This window comes from Aotus nancymaae, unplaced genomic scaffold (genome assembly GCF_030222135.1).
Source record: "Aotus nancymaae isolate 86718 unplaced genomic scaffold, 86718_ANA_hifiasm-v0.15.2.pri h1tg000108l, whole genome shotgun sequence".
Lineage (NCBI taxonomy): Eukaryota > Metazoa > Chordata > Mammalia > Primates > Aotidae > Aotus > Aotus nancymaae.
Window position 1 is genome coordinate 5,687,989 of NW_026988523.1, and position 20,004 is coordinate 5,707,992.

Sequence of the window (20,004 nt, forward strand, 5' to 3'; positions counted from 1 at the left end):
GAAGAAACTGGAAGCAAAACACTGACTATACGTTAGAGCATCTGTACTTATCTTTTGGGCTTCCTCTGAAGTCACTACTGTTTTCTGTCTGTAATGTCTAGGACAGAGTGCCACTCCCAATGAGTAAGCTTTTGTCCTCGTTTTAGCTTCTCTGAAGGGTGACTCCCTGTCTCTGAACAAACTGCCAAAGTGTATTTTTTTAACACCGAAATTCTTTTTTAAGTCAGAATGTCTCAAACATATCCTCCATATTTGGTGAAAAATCTGTTTTGCTTTTTCCACCTGATGGGGTAATAGAGAGACAGATTTGCTTTATTTACATATAGTATTTCTAGAGATTGTTGTTGAATAATAATCATAATAGTAACTACCATTTTTTTGACTTCCTACATTGCACTATGAACTGTTACATACTTTACATACATTTGGTGTTTTCCTTAACCATTAAAATAACCTTAAAAAGTTAGGATTTTCTATTGGTCAGAACATGTTCAAGTAAGCTGCAGAAACAAAGAACTGCTAACATTTCAGTGTTTTAGCAAAAGAAATGTTGACCACTCTGTCATGCAAAGTCCAATGCTGGTCAGCAAGGATTCTTCATCTTATGAAACCATTATCTTGATTTGGGTCTGTGTCTTAATTTATAAAAGTGACTGAGTGACAATATGGAATGGTCAATGCCATTGAAAGGAAAGCTCGTAGTTCCTCAGGCCCTCTAGAAATGGGAAGTACAGGGCACCACACAGGATCACCTGGGGAAGCACAGAGTCAGCCAGGAGGTAGAAGAAGGCACAAGGGGAAGGCCTGGCCCAGAAGCTTCCTCATGTTTTCTAGTGGAAAGGCAAGGCAGGGCAGGCGAGGCAACTTAGGATTGGATAGTTAGAATAATGTTGGGGCGCTCTGGGCTATTAAAGGTAGGTTCTGGGCCTTAGTTTTCTGGCACCCAGCCCTGGGTGATTTAGGGCAGGAGAAATAGTGGCTTAGTATGTGAGAGTTACGTAAAGAGAGCAGTAGGAGTATGGACTCAGGATTGTTTTGTTTGTGATTTGATTTTTATGTACTGGTGAAAGCTGGATCTCAGGGGAGATATAAACAGCTTTGGCCATGAGTTGGCCTGTGATCGATGGATGTCACATGGAATAATACACAATCTAAGAAAGCACAGAAAACATCTCAACACATGGCCTCTGAGCTTACCATAGCAGAAGGAGAGAGAGTTGGAGCTCCCAGTGGGATGTTTTTAGGAATTAAATCTCCCTCTTCACAGCCCAGTTCTCCTGGCTCCAAGCTCACTGCAGGGAAGGCTGAGAAATGTAGTCTTTCTCTTGTCCAGGAAAAGGAAAATGGGATTTGGTAAACACATGCTGTATTGTCTCTGCCACACTATAATCACCTCCAATTTGTAAAAGGGTAAACTGTGGTTCTGATTGATAGTGATTTATCCAAAGCATTCATTTTTCAAATGGCAGAGCCAAGGCTTGGATCTAGGCGTTCCAAAGTGATCTTCTTTCCCTGTGTCACAGGACTTTGAATTGAATGTAATAATCCTGACCATGATAGATAAAATAGGCTGATGCCATATTTTATAGGTTCATAATTGGAAAGGAACTGTGGATTATTATTAGTGTGAAGGCCATTAGATAGTTGAGCTAAGACCTTAGGACACAGTGTGTTCAGATTAAGGTCTGACATTCAGAACATTGAATCCAAAGCAAAGTGTCTGATTTTTCAGTTGCATTATCAAATGTTGAAGATAGCCAGGGGGATTAAACCAGCTGGGTAAATAACAGTTAACAAAGTCCTTGAATTTTTCTCTGCAGAGAGGCATAAAGAGCACAGTCTTGTCACGAGCAGGTACTTTTTGGTGGTGAGAGTCTGAACCACCATCCTCAGGGTCACCACCTCACATTCTTGCCAGTGCTACCTTGATAACACAATGGGGAGTCACCTTCAACTGAGCTGATGGTGAGATCACAGAAGGTACAGTCCAACACAAGCGGTACAGAAAGTCCCCAGTTTTTACCACAGTGAGTTCCTGGAAGCTGTGTTATAAAGCAGACCATTATGAAGTGGATCATACTTTGCCAAATAAATAATGCCACACACTGGGTGAGGGATGGGCTACTGATCACAAACTAGTTCTCAATTAAGTCAAACATATGAGCAGATGATTTCAAAAACAAGGGTATATAAACTATACAATTCTAATTTTAAAACAGTAATGCCAGCCTCTAGATTTTATTAAATGGACACAAACATAGAGTTCACATTGAATCTGAATAGAATTTCAATAGAGTGTGTCTATGGTACACACATCTCTACTGTTTGGTAAACGTGACTGCTATTAATAATTTTATTTGCAACTTTAGAATGTAAAGTTTTGTTGAGATTGTCCAGACGGCTGATGTCTTTTTAAGAAAACGAGAAATACAGTCTTTCTTTTGTCTTCCTCTGCCTGAGGAGGTCTGAGGTGAAATGTGTATATATATATATTTATAGCTCTGTGAAGTTCCTAATATTAAGTATGCATTTTCAGAATCATTCAATGGATTTATTGAGTAGAGAAAGAGGCAAGGATTGACTCTGGGCTTAAAGCCAGTTCAAAAAAGATGAATAAATTCCTCCGTTAGGCTTGGCATCAATATATATAAGATGGATCTTGTTTCAATTACTGGGTCTCATTTCCTTCATAATTCATAAAAAATGTTTCACTAACTCAAATGTTTCTACATTAAAACCATCTGCTAATAATTCAGCAATTCCACTCCTAGATATATATGTAAGAGAAACGAAAGTTATGTTCTCCAAAAACTCTGTTAGCATTACTCCTAACAGCCAAAAAGTGCAAGCAACCCAAATGTCCATCAATGATGAATGAATAAACAAAAGATACTATATCCATATAATGGAATATTATTTGGCCATAAGAAGAAATGAAGTAATGATGCATGTTCAACACAAATGGGCCTTAGAAATATTATATACCAACTGAAAGAAACTAGTCACAAAGGACTGCCTATTGTGTGATTCTATTCATATGAAAAGTCCAGAACAGGCAAATCTATAGACACAGAAAGTGGATGAGTGGCTACCAAGGGCCGGGAGATAAGGTGGGGTGGAGGTTGAAATCATGGCTATGAGATATGGGGTTTCTTTTTGAGGTGACGAAAATGTTCTAAAATTTATTGGAATGATGGTTGCACAAGTTGGTGAGCCACTGAACTTTACACTTTGAATGACCGAACATATGGTATGTGAATTACATGTCAATAAAGCTGTTAAAACAACAAAAATTCCATCCACTCGACAGCTCACCACCCCAAGGAGCAGTGAAAAACTTCTTTTCACATTATATGTCCTGATTTCAGGAGCAAAAATACGGGATTTGTAACAACATTCCTGACACTCTGGTATGAAGGAAGCAAAATATGTAAATGGCGTAGCTTCAGCTCGTACAGAGTTCAAAATACTGTTGAGAAGGTGAGAATTACATCAAGGAACACTTAGAGAGCACGCTACCACTTGCTGTCATCCCCATGGCTTTTTTTAGCTGTGGTGGTTAGATCAGATTATTATTATTTTTGTCCAAAGTGATCCATTTTTGATATATTTTTTTCTGTACATATCTGTAAGCGCCTGCTGCATTTCAGATACTATGCTTATAAGGGGGGACTGCTGTTTCATCTTCTATCCAAAAGATGATAATAGATTTTATTCCATTATTCCCCTGAACCATGACTTCTACCCAAAATGTCATGGTACAGGGGAATAATGGAATAAATACCGAGGCCATCTCTTTCACAAGCATCATGGATGCTAAAAGGGCTCTGTGATGAGGCTCAGGAAGCCTAGTTTGGGCATGACTATCCTCTGCCTCTGTTTTCTTGGGCAAGTCATTTGTTTCTGAATCATAGTTTGCCTTCTTGGTAAAATGAGGGGGCTGGTTTATCTCGTGTTCTTTCCAACTCTTTATACTACTTAGGTTGCATAAGATGTTGATATTGGTCATTTTAGAAAGCATTTTCCCTTTTTTGTTGCGTTTAAGGAAAGAAAATGAATGCCTCTAAAAAGAGACGCTCTTTCTATAATTTGTTACACAAATAATGTACATTTGCCATGATGATCTGAAACCCCAAGGTTTTATGGTAAGCTGTTATCACCTTACCTCTTACTTGAACATGTGTGAGTAAATCGCATGTAGAGTTAAATAGTGTTGCTGGGAAGCCAACTTCTTTCGACTCCCAGAAGGTACTAGGATAGTGTTCTTTGCCTATTGTGCTACATTTATTTACAATTTTAGGAAGAAGAAAATTAATAATGAAACTTGAATAATCACCCATAATGTTACTGGTTTCCACATACCCCATTATTGAAGACTCATTTATTTATCTCTTGCCATCTGTTGGCATTTGATCAAAAACCAAAAGATGCAAAAATGAGTCATGGCTTACTCTCTCTCCATACCCTTTACCTCTATGGCTGTGAGTGAGAGATAAGGTGTGTCATACCCAAACCCACTGACAGCCAGTAACAGAGGAAATGAAGGGAATTCTTCAAAGCCCAAAGCAAGAATGTGCATTTGTTGTGGTAACTGCCTTGGAAAATGAAAGTTTGATGTTGTTTTTCTGTGATAACTATTTTGATTCTCTAGCTATACTCTTAAAAAAGGAGAAAAAGTAGGAGCAGAGGGCATTTTTATAGGACATAGTCTCTGAGATAATAAAAAGTCTACATATTCCACATGCTCTTGGGAATATTGACTTCTGGTGCTACTGGACAAAGATACCTCCGTGTGTCTTTGAATGTACCTGCTACGAACGGGAAATCAGGCAGCCTTTCCTACTGTCAGGGTGGCTGCATTCCAACCAAGAACAGACGAGGCTTTTCTGCTGGAACTAGATTGAAGTAGCTATTTTAAGTGGGGGAACCCATCCCACAGCACATGTGAATAGTAACACAAAAGCATTTTTAAAACTTTGAATCATAGATACCCAAATTTGGGAGAAAGTGTAACCTTTTTTTTTTTTTTTACAGGGAAAGAGACACAGGAAAGTGAAGTGACTTCTTCAGGGTCCTACAGCCATTTATAGAGATCAGCACCTTGATCTCTTGAAACTAAATTTCATGTTTCTTACAGGGGGTTCTTTAGAATAGATCAGATAATAGTTCCACCAAGTAAATGCTGTGCAAAACAGACAAATGGTCCATCCCAGCTCTGCTCAGATTCCTCAATGACGTAATTGTGAGTTGTAGTAAAAATGCCTTTTGTTTCAGCCACTAATATTGGGGATAATTATGCTGGGACAGATAACCCTAGGACTTGTTGTAAGAAGTAAATGAGTTGATACGTAAAAGCATTTAGTATAGGACCTAATGAATAAATATTAGCATTTCTTCTGCTTTTCTCTGTCCCTTTCATTCTCCTTCTTCTCCTCTCCTTCTTCCTCTTCCCTTCGTCCTCCTGCTCCATCTCCTCCTCTTCTTCTTATATTCTTTTTTATAGCTTGTAAAATAAGTCAGTTGGGAAATTCTGAAGCCCTAGGTCTCCACCATTCACTTTATGTTTTTGTTCCATGACACTGTGCCACATAGTCTAGAAAGCATAAGTGAGACTGATGTGTTTCCTGGCTTTTTACGTTCTTTTAAAGCATGTTCAGCTTGAGGCAGGCAGGAGCCACTTTGACACGTGAGAATTCAATTTGGCATTTTTATTTATACACATATACTCTTCATTCATTATTCAAGAAATATTTGTTGAGCAACAACTGTATGCCAGGAACTGTGCTAGCTGCTGAAGAAACAGGAGCGAATAAGGCAGACCCTGTCTTCAGGGAGCTTATAGTTTAGTGGAGACAATTTATTAATAAGTGAACAATTAAAAATACTTCCAAGAAAAGTGCTACAGAGGAAATGAGTATGATGTGAGAGCGAACAAGAGAGGGATACATTTCAGATAGGGAGGTCCGTGAAGCTGAGGAGGCTGCCATGGCAGGAGCCTGGGGAATATCATGCCAGGCAGAGAGGAGCAAGTGTGAAGTCCCAGTGGAGGGAAAGATCTGGAATAAAAAAAAGAAGCCGAAGTGTGTGGAGCCTAGTGTGAGGTGAGGTGGTGGAGCTGGGTAGAGGTCAGGTGATGCAGGATTTTTTGTTCATTGGATCTTGGTAGAAAGCTTGGGTTTTACTCCAGGTGAGATAGGAGATACTGAAGGGGTTTAAACAACAAGCGGCGTATATTATAGAAAGATCACCCAGGATGACCCAGGGAGAATGGATTAACAAAGGGAGAAGACTGGGAAGTAAGAAGGGCATTTAGGAAGCCATTGCACAAGTCCAAGCAGAAGAAGACGGTGTCTTCATCAGGAGTGGAGGGAGTGGGTTTGAAGAAAAGTAGGGGGATGTAACTGAGGGGAGTCAGTGGCATAGGCATGAGATACAGGTTCTGGACTTAGACTCTGTGAGCTCTTCCAAGCTCTAATGCTAGTTGTGGGATCTTTAGCAACTTACTTAACTTCATGATGACTCAGTTTGTCTGTCTGTAAGATCAGGTAGATGATACCTCTTATAGGGATATGGTGAAGACTAAAGCTAATACTTATAAAGCACCTTAAAGAGTCCAAGGCATGGAGTAAGCACTCAGTAAGTGTTCACTATTGTTAGATTTTGAAGGACTTGCTGATGACCTGAATTTGTGGGATGAGGGAAAAAACGGAGGAAAAGACTATGTCTTCCTTAAAACTCATTCCAAAAGTTCCAAGTAGAACTTTTTTTTTCTTCTCTGTGGAGTATCTTACAACTTTTATTTATTTATTTTAATATGACATCATCTTACATCACACACAGCCTTATGTTATAGTGTTGTTTGTGTGTGTGTGTGTGTGCCCATGCATATGTGTGTCTATGTATCTATATCTGACTTTTTGTGAACTTCTTAAGGAAGAAATGTAAGAGAAATGAAAGTTATGTTGTGTATAAAGTATCAGACTGTGTCTGATTCATAATGTTTGAGACAGAGATTCTCAAGTAGGACAGTAGTGGAGAGGGGCAATGAGAATCATGTGTGGTTATGAGTCCCTTTAGCAGTTACAACCCCCACCCCAGCCCTCCTCTAATGTGGAAGATTCTGAAACAATTGCCAGAGTGAGCCAATATTGGTGATGAGGGTGTATTTTACCCCATGATGTTTTGGGGCAGGAAAGGTGTTGAGAACCTCAGATTCAAAACAGTTAATAATAAACATCTGTTGAATTGAGAATAGTTGTGTACTCTATGCTATTTCAAAATTGTAAATATGTAGTATTTTAAATGATAGCAATGTTAACCGTCAACACTTGGAAATAATAAAGAATAATGGAATACTGTGTCAAGTTAACAAGTATGAAATAATATGTATACAATGACTACAATTACGTAAAATATTAAAGATCAGAGGACAAAACACAATCAATGTAGTTAGCTCTTTAAAAAAATTATTTTTTATTATACTTTAAGTTCTGGGGTACATGTGCAGATTGTGCAGGTTTGTTCCATAGGTATACAGGTGCCATGGTGGTTTGCTGCATCCATCCCCCATCATCTAAGACGGAGCCTTCCTCTGTCACCCAGGCTGGAGTGCAATGGTGCGTTTTCCGCTCACTACAACCTCTGCCTTCTGGGCTCAAGCGATTCTTGTGCTTTAGTTCCAAGTTTAGGCTCCAGGGATCCTAAGCCTCCCAAGGAGAAGCTGTGACTACAGGCACCCACCAACATGCCCAGATAATTTCTTTTTTTGTACTTTAGTAGAGACAGGATTTCACCCTGTTGGCCAGGCTGGTCCCGAACTCCTGAGTTCAGGCGATCCGCCTGCCTCGGCCTCCCAAAGTGCTAGGATTACAGGCATAATTAGTATTTGTTTAAACTTTTACAGAATGTTTTTCTTACAAAGTTAATTAAATACAAATCCCAGGGTTCTCTTAAGTGGCTTCTACCTGACATCAACCCTCCAGATGCTTCTGGCAAACAGGATTCCTTTAACAAATTTGGGAACTGCTTCAATGCAGATTCCCCTCTTGGGAAGACACAGAACCCCAAATCCTATGAGAAGCAAACTTTTTTGCTTTGCTTTTCCAAGTTTTCCTCAAATTAGTTTGGCTTCAGAACCCTTTGGGAAGCAAAGGACACTGCTACCATTTCCAGAAGTATTGTCTACAGCATGACCTGGGGAAAATGCAGGCCCAGGACATTCCTCACGTCCCCATGTGCCTACGCCTTGGTAACTCTTTCCAGCTGTTCGTGTTATCATAGGTCGAGGGACCCCTGTGTTGCATGTGACACTGAAGTTCAACTTCCTTTTTATTTTTTTAACCAGTTAAGTGGAGTTTGGTTTTTATATCTGATGACATTTTATCAGGTAGTTCTCTAGACCCTTTTCTGTTCCCAGTCTCTCTGTCAAATAATTACGCTAAAAATCAGACTTGTAAATGCTAGAGGAGATTTGTCATTTAAATGAGCCAACCTGTAATGAATTCGCTTATAAAGAAAGAAGATTTTTGACATGTAGATAGCCACTTCCTATTTTTATTGACTTTTAAAATAACTATGTAATGAGTATATTGAGTTTTACTGGATACTTTCATGAGAAACTTTGTCCTCTGTCTGGAAGCTGGGTTAGGGAAGATGAAAGTGAAGATTGGATATTGGCCAGAAGTTCTAGGGAATACCAAGGAAGTCATGGAAATTGCTGGGTCTCTGAAGCTTGTTCAAGTTTTGAAACAACCACAAACAGTGTTATTTCTGATTATTCACCTTTTATTTGTTTGTTCTTAAAATATATGGTCAAAATGAGAGGACTAAATCATAGGGTATAATGATCCTAGATGGCTCTCCAAAGTGGTTGAACTAATTCATTATTTGATATATAATCATGTTAAGTACATTTATTTGTTTAATTCAGTCAATATGCAATACTTGCTTTCAACTGTTTTTCTTGTAATTATTACAGAGGCTGAACCTTTCCCACATGTTTTGCCACTACGTTTACTAATCTACAAACTGCTTGCATCATTTTAGTTCTTGTTAAGCATAGCTATTTTTATGGAAAGTTATTTAATAAACTCAGGAAATAGAAATGAAAGCTGAGTACAAACTACTGAGCTTCTTCTTACTTGGACCAAAAAAAGCCAAATGAGGTTATTGAATGGGATAGAGCAGCCTTGCACCGCCACCAACTCCCGCAGCTCCCACCCTCTCACCTCTTACTGGAGAAGCTGCATTTAGGTAATGATCATACCAGTCGTGTTCACTTACTACGTGCTTGGCATTCAGTTGGCATTTAGTACATAGTAATGGAGGAAAGAAAGAAGGAAGGAAAGGAAGAGAGAAGAGGGAGGGAGGAAGGAAGGGTAAGAGAAGAGAGGAAGGAAAGAAGAAAGGAAGGGAAGGAGAGAAGGAGGGAAGGAGGGAGGGAGGTATAGAGGGAGAGAGGGAAAGAGGGAGCAAGGGAGGTCTTATATTTCCCTGAAATTCCCTAATAGTGAACATTATTCTTTAACTTACTTAACATTTAACAACAGAACATGTATTCTTATTTTCAAACTTCCTTGATCAAGCCATGTAAACTGGTCCCATTTTATGAGGGGCTTACGTGTTAAAACTAATGCTGTGATCTGAAAGATATACTCCATGTAAAACTTCAGTCCAAATTAGGCTAGGAATTTTTTTAAGTATATATTCAGTCCTGTCTCCTTTCATTTCCCAAGACAAATGTATTACAGATGCCCCTGTCAATTCTCCTCACCCCTTGCACATGTGCACACATGCTCCCCACCCACTAAGCGACAATTCCCACCCTACAGCCTTTGCTCCTGGTGTTTTTCCATCCAAAAGACCCTTTTCTCCCCACTCCACTCATCTGCATCCTTCCCGCTCTTCAAAACTTAAGTCATATTTGAAGCCCTAGAATCATAAAGCTGTTGCCTGTACTCTCATCTCCGCTATATATTTTTCCTCATTCTGGAGAGCTCCCCCAGCCCCCTGAAACGAAGACAGTGTGCTCCAGCTGTCTGTGCCCAGAAGTGTGTCCCTGCTCGCTTCTGATGAAATACTCACACCCTGCACAGGTCCCTGGCTGTCCCTACCCAGGGCAATCCCCCTGGCCTGGAGCTGATGTGGCTTTGAACTCCCACGCAGAGCTGCTCTTCTGCCCTACTTCTGGATTTTACTGTAACTTGCTTCGCAGCTGGAGGTGCTGAAGTTGCAGAAAGGCCCTGTGGGTTTGCTCTTGATAGTGTTCACATTGTTTCCAAAACTGTTGAGCATTTCCTGCCTTTAATAGCCTCCTTGAGCTCAGTTTCTGTCATTGTCTGTCCTCCCTGGGCTCCTTTTCCTTATTTTTTATTCCCTGTTTGACTTTCCCCATTCATTGCTTTGTTTCTCTTAGGTTATTGATTTCCTGCAATCACCCAAATATTCCCCTGCCTTTCTTCCTTTTTTTTTTTTTGTCACTGTCACATTTTTCTCTCTGGCATCCAGTTACTGGCATTGTCCCTTATTTCTATTATTGAAGTAATAAGTTTCTTAGAGAAAACAGTTCCAAGCCATTTAACAGGATTTTTGACCTCAGACCGACCTGACTTCAAATCTGACCTCTGACTCTAGTTTGGCCTTGGGTGAATTGTTTCCACTGTTTTGAGTCTCAGTTTTCTCCTCTCTTATACAAGCACCATAAATTCCAACTTTAACAAATTGGGAGGATACACGAGATCATTTATAGGCAGTGCTTGATGTCAGAGTAAATAATATTCCTCATCCAAGTCTATTTCCTACCTTCTTATGAAGAAGTGACTCCATTTTGGTGCTGATTGTTAGATTTCCATGTTTTCATTCATTTTTTCAATCAGTATGTGGGCATTTATTGCACGACAGGCACGGAGGTAGCATTGGAAACACAGTGATAAAACATGTTACACCAGGGGTCCCCAAGGCCCGGCCATGGCCCGCACCAGTCTGTAGCCTTTTAGGAACCAGGCCTCTCAGTAGAAGGTGAGCAGTGGTGAGTATTACCTGATTAGATTCTCGTAGGAGCGTGAACCCTACCATGACCTGTGCGTGTGAGAGATCTAGGTTGTGCACTCCTTATGAGAATCTAGCAGAAAGGTCTGGGACCGCTGCATGGGACAGTGTTGCCACTCTCAAAGATTATAGTCTAGTGGAAGATTCAGACAAGTCCACCTGCATCTCGCTCCCCATGTTTCTCACCTCTTCTTCAGCGAGGAAAAGCTCAGTGAGTGCATGCTTCTGTGTGTCAGGTACTGCGCTTCCTGTCAGAGGCCCGAGAAAATGCCCCTCACCCTCAAGGAGCTTCAGCCTCATAACTGGTTTATTTGTCAGATAGGATGATAATTCAGTGGAAGAACTGATCATTTCTGCAGAAGACAGGGAAGAGAAGAGAGGGTGTTGCGGGGGCTTTAATGAAGAGGTGGGTCCTGAAGGGACTGCTGGTGTTTGTTCAGGGTGGTAGAAGAGTGATCCAGAATAAGCAACAGACCTGGAAAGTGACAATTTGAAATAACGTGGCTCCTTTGGGCAGTTAGCTGCAAGGTATTTAGTTCTGCTGGTATAACAGCAGCAAGGGGAGAAATGAATGGGAAGGAATGTGCCGCATAGTCCTAAGAGGCCTTGGATGCCACAGCTGGGAGTTTAATTGCTTTCTGAAAGAGCAGGAGAACTGTTGGAGTATATACAGAAATGTGAGGACTCTAACTCCTCTAACTCTATGAAGACAGGGAGGAGAGGGAAGACAGAGCAGGCAGGGGGCCTAGCAACTAGGATGCCATCTCCCTGTAACAAATGAGGCAACTGAGGTGTGAAGAGGCTGAGTAATATGTACAAGGTCATAAAGCGTCTTTAAGGGGCAGGGCTGGGATTCGGATCTATGTCATCTGTCTCTAGAATCTGTATTCTAGCAATACTTAAGTGAAAATGCAATAGCAAAGATCATGTAAACCAGACATCTTAAACGTTAGCATCATGGGTATCCCCAGGGCTTGTTAAAGCACACGTTTCTTGTTCCCACCCACAGACTCTCTGATTCAGCAGTCTGAGTGGAGCCTGAGAATCTGCATCTCTAAGGAGTTCTCAGGTGATGCAGAGGCTGAAACCATAGGACTTGAAAAGATAGTGAATTTGCAGAGTATTGGCGTGGTTAAAAAGGAAGAGCAGTGTAGGTAGTAAAAATATGGCTCGAGGCAAAAGATTTCTGTTAATTGGCAGAGGTCACAGAGTGAAAGTAGCTCAGTTTTTGAAGCCTTGTAAACATACATAGGCCACAAGGAAACCCACGGCAGCTGAGGAACAAGTTCATCAGGAAAGAGCTGTGAAGAGGGAGGAGTCTATTCTATGTAAAGGAGGTGGTGATGTGAGCAGGGCATGGGTGTAGGAATGTGAAGGGAAATTAAGGACTCACAGACAGGAGGGCTAGTGTTGAAAAGATGTGGTGATACGAATGAAATGCATGTATCTGTGGAGGACAGATTATAGAGAGCATTGAAAGTCCAGCTATTCAGCTTTGGATCTTATTATATAGGTAATAAAAGTTTGATGGCTTTCATTTAGAACATTTAGAGCTGGCTTACTTAGAGCATTCCCTGGGGGTGGTATTGTTCCCAGATAAGACTGAGGGTTGGGCTGCTATTTCTCAGTGGCCCAAGAACAAGATGCAGATGAACTGGGGAGGAAGAGAGTTTTTATTTTTGTAACCAGTTACAGGGAGAAGGCCTGGAAATTATCACCAGACCAAATCAAAATAACAAAGTTTTCCCAAGCATATTTAACTTCTCAGCTATATGTCTATGTGTAAGTGTGCATTCATCTAAATACATAAATGATTAACTTCTTTTAATCTATAAGGCCTGAGCTCTGAAGATCTTCCTCTGGAGCCTCAATAAGTTTACTTAATCTAACTGGGTCTAGGTGCTGGGGTGATTATCCTTATCTTGTTTCTTGCTAAATCATGGAAGTTTGAGGAGTTCCTTCAGACCCACAACAAAACTTGTTTAATCCTAAATGGGTCCTGTTAAGAATTCCTTGGTTATTTTGTCATGCTTTAAGGCCCAGGAAAGGTCTAGTCAAAACTCTTAGTGGGCTTTTCTTACATCCCAGCCTTTGTATAAAAACACTGGCTTTTGATATTTAACTTAACCACTCAGTCAGTACTGAAACAGTTGTTAGACCTGGCCTGCCACATTCCCACTGTCAATTTGTGCATGATTTCTATCATGCTTGTATGTAGGGAGATGGGGTGTCATAATCTTTCTGGCTACTTCCTGCTGAGAGAGGGTCGTTGTTACAGGCACCGAACTCGGTGCTAAAGCAGAAGAGATTGATTTGTTCCTTGTAGCACTCTGTTTCAGGAGCTTAGAGGCAGTGCCTGCTAAAACATCTAGTCTTTAGTTCACAGAGCTTTAAAAAAGCCCAGCTGAGGTTTTAGTGATTTCCAATTAGGAAAAATTGGGAACAAGGAAAAAATTGAAAACATTATTTTTTAATTTAATCCAAATTGTAGAAAACAATAAAAATTCAAAAAAAATCATGCAAGACTGGAATTTAACACCAGATATGCTATAGTTTTTGTAACATAAGTTTTCTTTCTCCAGTTTCCCATTTTTATTAAAAGGCAAATCATGATAGGACTGGTTTGCTTTATTATACTTGGCCTCATTATTTGTATATAGTGCAGCAAGAATAATTATTTTTCACATAGGCCTTTTAAACTGGCTTTGATGGAATTTTGTTCCGTAGAAGGAATCTGAGATATGACCTTTTTAAAGCCAAGCCCAGCTATGAATTTGTACCATCAAATACCAATGAGTTGGGTGAATTGCTCTCCTCTTTAGGTTCCAAGATAACTTGGGGTTCCTGGCCTGTCAGAAAGTGACATTCTTTACTTACCACAGGTCATAAACCTGTACAGTGTACCCAAAATATGAGGCCAGTTTTCCAAGGCCTTTATTGGCTCCTTAAGTTTTTTAATTCCTTCTAGGAGAGCACACCATTCCAGTCAAAGCCTTGGTAAAATAACCAGGTTTTCCAATTGTGTCATGTTACAAAAGAAAACAGATTCTTATTGCACTTATGCAAATAACTATATTGTCATAAATTAAGAATACTCACAGATAGTTTCCAAATTCTAGAGGAACCAGGCAGAGAGAAACAAATATGCTCCAATTTTGTTTATAGGGATGTATTTACTTTATTGTTAAAAGTGTTAATAGCAACAAGAAAAGTTTCCTTGACTCTGAAAAGCAAAACAAAGGATCAGCAACATTTTCAGCAAAAAGTCAAAAAGATCACTTCAGTCTCCTGTTAGTTCAGTTCATACAGTTAATTCCTATCCTCTTGATATTAATGAATATTTTAGTTCTTTAAGAGTCCTGTACGTTTTTTCTCTATTCCAATGTCACAATCTCCAAAGTTATTAAAAACCTGCATTCAAGAGCACCTCCTAAAGAGGACCAAAACAAGACAACAATTGACAAGGAAATCTGTTACCTCTGTGGCACCAAATAATTTAACATCACAATTATAATTATTACTGATAACATACACTAAGACATATCAGAATGATAGGAGTTTTGCATGATTTTGGAACACATACCAATAACCTTTTTATACAAATATAGCCCAAAGAAAGCCAAACACCATCTCATATTTGACAATGCTTTCTGTATGATTTTTATACCAAATAAGCCAAATTTCACCTTTACATTAGCATACTATTAATGTTAAACCCAATTCTTAATAAATCCTACTAGATATGTTTACCTAATTTTAATGTTTGACCATAAAATAAGATTTTTATGTATCTTTTATAACCCTGTACAATTTTTGTTAAAGAGCAGGTCAGTGCTCTAAGAGAAACCCATTGTACTTTTATCTGAATGCTCAATTTACAGAAAAACTGGATGATACTGCTTTAACTCTAGCCAATATATTTACACACATAATGTCCTTTACAATCAACCCTCCACAACTTGCTAAACCTTCATCTTTATTTTATGCACTTAAAACCATCCTTTAACCTTTAAAAGGCAAAAATTCACATTCTCATGCTTCCTTATAATCTTTTAACCAAAAGTATATTTTACTTCCCTTACACATCTTGCATGTAAACGGTTTCTTCAGTAGTCTTAAATAGATGTTACACTGTTAACTTTTACCAACCTTTACTTACGGTAAAAACCTTGGTAAGTTTGTGATTTAATTATGTACTAGGTGTGGAGCTTAGGACCTAGACAGAAGTGCATATAAGGTCTGATTTATTCCAGTGTCTAACTCCATGTGTTCCCCGGACTTATCTAGAATTTAACACTCCAAAATAAATTGAACAATTTAAAAACTTGCTCAGAAAGACAAGGTCCTAGGAGAGAAATTAAAACAAATACATGAAGTCTTTTTAAATACAAACATGCACACATACGTATACACATCTTGGATATTAGGTCTTATTAAGCTGACTTTTAACCAAATTTTGTAGCCTCTATGCCAAGTACCTTATGGTATTTCGCAGAGGTAAGTATGAAATTGCTTGATGAATAACTACAAACAAAAATGTATTTTGGCAACTCAAGATATTTTTAATATTACTTAACAAGAATTTTTAAAGCTAGCTTATTTATTAAAGATTTTGCTTAAGTCACATAAAACTGAAAAGGCATTTCACTAGTCTTTCCTTTTTTCTGTTAAAGTATTTAAGTGCTTTTATTTTTCTTTGAGTCAAATAATTAGAAGTTTTATATATTTTTAGTAGTGAAATATGGTGTACACAAGACATAAATACATAGACGTATTAGGCATGTCAATACATTTTATAGATTAATAAGACCTCCTTTTTCCTTTCTTTTAACTGAATCTTTGAGCTCTGGGCAGAGCCCACCCTGAATCCTGGGTTTTCAAAAATGGAGAATATTATGAGGCTAGACCATGTGATGCTTTTATAGGGAGCTTAAGATTTTTTTCCCAAAGACATTTCTAAGTGTCTAAATTACACTTTTTCTTAAAAACCCCAGAGTAGCTTTTGTTGTAATAGCTATTAATGAAGAAAATAGAATTCAGCCAACTGAGAAGAAAACAACTTGCTCAGAAAGACAAGGTCCTAGGAGAGAAATTAAAACAAATACATGAAGGCCTTTTAAATACAAACATGCACACATACATATAAACATCTTGGATATTAGGTTTTATTAAGCTGACTTTTAACCAATGAACTCCTAAAAAAAAATTTTCCTTCCCAGAGGCCTCTCAGCAGGAATGGACCCAATACCTCCGATTTTCAAGTTTACATGGTATCAAAAGGAATAAGACAGGTACACAAACAAGTGGAGACAAATTCTGAACAACACAAGGAGGAGTACACTCAGGCAAAACAGACTCAGAACCAACTCAAAACCTGATCTCAACCAAAATGCAAAACGGATATATGAGCAAGCCCTATTTCTTCCCTTGGTGGTACCAGACAAATGGTTTAACAAGACCAGACAGGAAAATAATAGGCTCCTGGCATAGAATCTGTTTAACTCACCCTTTGAGCACATCCACTCCTGATCTCTGTTTTTCCCCAGTAGTGAAAGGGACATGCAGCTTTGTGCAAGAACAGCTTCTGGAGGGTCCCTGGGGAAAACTTCGCCCAGCAGCTTCTGGGATCCTCCTGAAGGCTGTCTCATCGAAAGTTGCCAGCCACTGAATGCAACACCATCCTTATTTCCTGGCTGGTGTGCCAAATTTTGTTCCAAGACCAAACTGAGGGTCGAGCTGCTATTTCTCAGTGGCCCAATAACAAGATGCAGATGAACTGGGGAGGAAGAGAGTTTTTATTTCTGTAACCAGTTGCAGGGAGAAGGCCTAGAAATTATCACCAGACTAACTCAAAATTACAGTTTTCCTGAGCTTATATACCTTCTAAGCTATTTGTCTACATGTACATATGCATTCATCTAAATACATAAGTGATTAACTTCCTTTAATCTATACTAAGATCTGACTCCTGTAGACCTTTCTCTGGAGCCTCAGTAAATTTACTTAATCTAACTGGGTCCAGGCGCTGGGGTGATTACCCTTATCTTATCTCCTGCTAAATCATAGAGGTTTGAGGAATTCTTTCAGACCCCCAAAAAACTTGTTTGTGGAGGACTGGGGAGTTCCTTCAGACCCACAATAAAACTTGTTTAATCCTAAATGGGTCCTGTTAAGAATTCCTTTGTCATGCTTTAAGGCCAAGGAAAGGTCTAGACAAAACTTGTGAACTTTTCTTATATCCCAGCCTTTGTATAAGGGCACTGGCTTTTAACTAGTGATTTTTTGCACATTGATTTTTGTATCCTGAGAGTTTGCTTAAGTTGCTTGTCAGTTTAAGGAGTTTTGGCGCTGAGACGATGGGGTTTTCTAAATATACAATCATGTCATCTGCAAACAGACAATTTGACTTTGTCGTTTGGTCTTTTCAGGTGTATTTTTGCAGTGGCTTGTACTGGTTTTTCCTTTCCATATTTGGTGCTTCCTTCAGAAGCTCTTGTAAGGCAGGCCTAGTAGTGATAAAATCCCTCAGCATCTGCTTGTCAGAAAAGGATTTTATTTCTCCTTCACTTATAAAGTTAAGTTTGGCTGGATATGAAATTCTGGGTTGAAAATGCTTTTCTTTAAGAATAGTGTGTATCGGCCACCTCTCTCTTCTGGCTTATAGGGTTTCTGCAGAGAGACTTGCTGTTAGTCTGGTGGGCTTCCCTTTGTGAGTAACCTGACAATTCTCTCTGGCTGCCTTTAACATTTTTCCCTTTGTTTTAACCTTGAAGAATCTGATGACTCTGTGTCTTGGGGTTACTCTTCTCAAGGAGTATCTTAGTGGTGTTCTTTTTATTTCCTAAATTTGAATGTTGGCTTGTTAGGTTGGGGAACTTCTCCCAGATAATATCCTGAAGTGTGTTTTCCAACTTGGTTCCATTCTCCCCATCACTTTCAGGTAAACCAATCAATCATAGATTTGGTCTTTTCACATAACCCCATATTTCTTGGAGGCTTTATTCATTCCTTTTTATTCTTTTTTTCTCTAATCTTCTTGCCTTATTTCAGTAAGTTGATCTTCAGTCTCCGATATTCTTCCTTCTGCTTGATTGAATCAGCTACTGAAACTTGTGTACGTTTTACAAAGTTCTTGTGCTGTGGTTTTCAGCTCCATCAGGACATTTATGTTTTTCTCTAAACTGGTTATTCTAGTTAGCAGTTCCTGTAACATTTTATTAAGGTTCTTATGTTCCTTGCATTGGGTTAGAACATGCTCCTTCGCTCAGAGAAGTTTGTTATTATCTACTTTCTGAAGCCCACTTCTGTTAATTTGTCAATCTCATTCTCCATCCAGTTTTGTGTACTTGCTGGAGAGGAGGTATGATCATTTGGAGAAGAGGCATTCTGATTTTTGGAATTTTCAGCCTTTTTGTGCTGTTTTTTCCTCATCTTCATGGATTTGTCTACCTTCGATCTTTGAGGCTGATGACCTTTGGATGGGGTTTTTGCATGGGGGTCTTTTATGTTGATGTTGATGTTAATGTTAATGTTGTTGCTTTCTGTTTGTTAGTTTTTCTTCTAAAGGTCAGGCCCCTCTTTTGCAGATCTGCTGCTGTTTGCTGGAGGTCTGCTCCAGACCTTGTTCACCTGGGTATCACCAAAGATTGCTGCCTGCTCCTTTCTCTGGAAGCTTCATCCCAGAGGAGCACGAGCCTGATGCCAGGTGGAGCTCTTCTCTGTGAGGCGTCTATTGACACCTGTTAAGAAGTCTCTCCCAGTCAGGAAGCTCGGGGGTGAAGGACCCACTTGAAGCTGTCTGTTCCTTAGCACAGCTGGTTCACTGTGCTGGGAGAATCCCTCTTATCAGGATCAGCTGTTCTCTTCAGAACGCGCAGGCAGGAATGCTTAAATCTGCTGAAGCTGTGCCCACGTGGACCCATCCCCCACGTGCTGTGGCCCAGGGAGATGGGAGTTTATCTGTAAGCCTCTGACTGGGGCTGTTACCTTTCCTCCAGAGATGCCCTGTCCAGTGAGGAGGAATCTAGAGAAGCAGTCTGGTTACAGTCGCTTTGCGGTGCTGTGGTCCACGCCTCCCAGCCTCCTTAGCACTGTCAAGGAAAAACCACCGACTCAAGCCTCAGGAATGGCAGACGCTCCTTCCCCCACCACGCTCGATCATCCCAGGTCAACTTCAGACTGTTACACGCTGGCAGTGAGAATTTCAAGCCAGTGGTTCTAAGCTTGCTGGGCTCTGTGGGAGTGGGACCTGCTGAGCAAGACGCCTTGGTTCCATGGCTTCGACCCCCTTTCCAGGGGAGTGAATGAGTCTGTCTCGCTGGAGTTCCTGCAGCCACTGGGGTGTGAAAAAGCCTCTGCAGCTGGCTTGGTGTCTGCCCAAACAGCCACCCAGTTTTGTGCTTGAAACTCAGGGCCCTGGTGCTGTAGGCCCAAGAGGGAATCTCCTGATCTGCAGATTGCAAAATCCGTGGGAAAAGCGTAAGTAACCTGGCTGGGTAGCACAGATCCTCATGGCTTCCCTTGGCTGGGGGAGGGAGGTCCCCTGGCTTCTTGCACTTCCCGGGTGAGGCGATACCCCACCCTGCTTCTGCTCTCCCTCTGTAGGTTGGACCCACTGCCTAGCCATTCCCAATGAGATGAACTGGGTACCTCGGTTGGAAATGCAGAAATCATTTCCACTGGGAGCTGCAGAGCAGAGCGTTTCCTATTTGGCCATCTCGGCCCCTCCCCTCATTTTTTATTTGTAAAATCAACTTATGAATGATCTTTTGTAGGAAGGTTTTCTTTGTGTATGTGTGTACTCTCTTGGAGGTCTAATACTTGTAGCTATTTTTGTTTTTACATTTATTTATTTTGTAGACTTAGGCTTTTATTTTCCACTTTTAATGTTTTGTCTCATTTTAACTTTTAAACGTTTTTGTCAGACTTTGACATTTTCTCTCCATTTTATCCTCATCC

The 20,004-nt window shown here is 40.0% G+C and overlaps 1 long non-coding RNA gene across 1 annotated transcript in view; it reads left to right on the plus strand.

The window, feature by feature from the left end:
* LOC135272303 (uncharacterized) overlaps nucleotides 1-18,768 on the plus strand; it is a 65,167-nt gene extending 46,399 nt beyond the window's left edge. Inside the window, exon 3 of the long non-coding RNA XR_010340417.1 lies at nucleotides 18,633-18,768. This is a non-coding gene — a long non-coding RNA (uncharacterized LOC135272303). The remainder of the gene's footprint in view (nucleotides 1-18,632) is intronic.
* The last annotated feature ends 1,236 nt before the right edge of the window (nucleotides 18,769-20,004 follow it).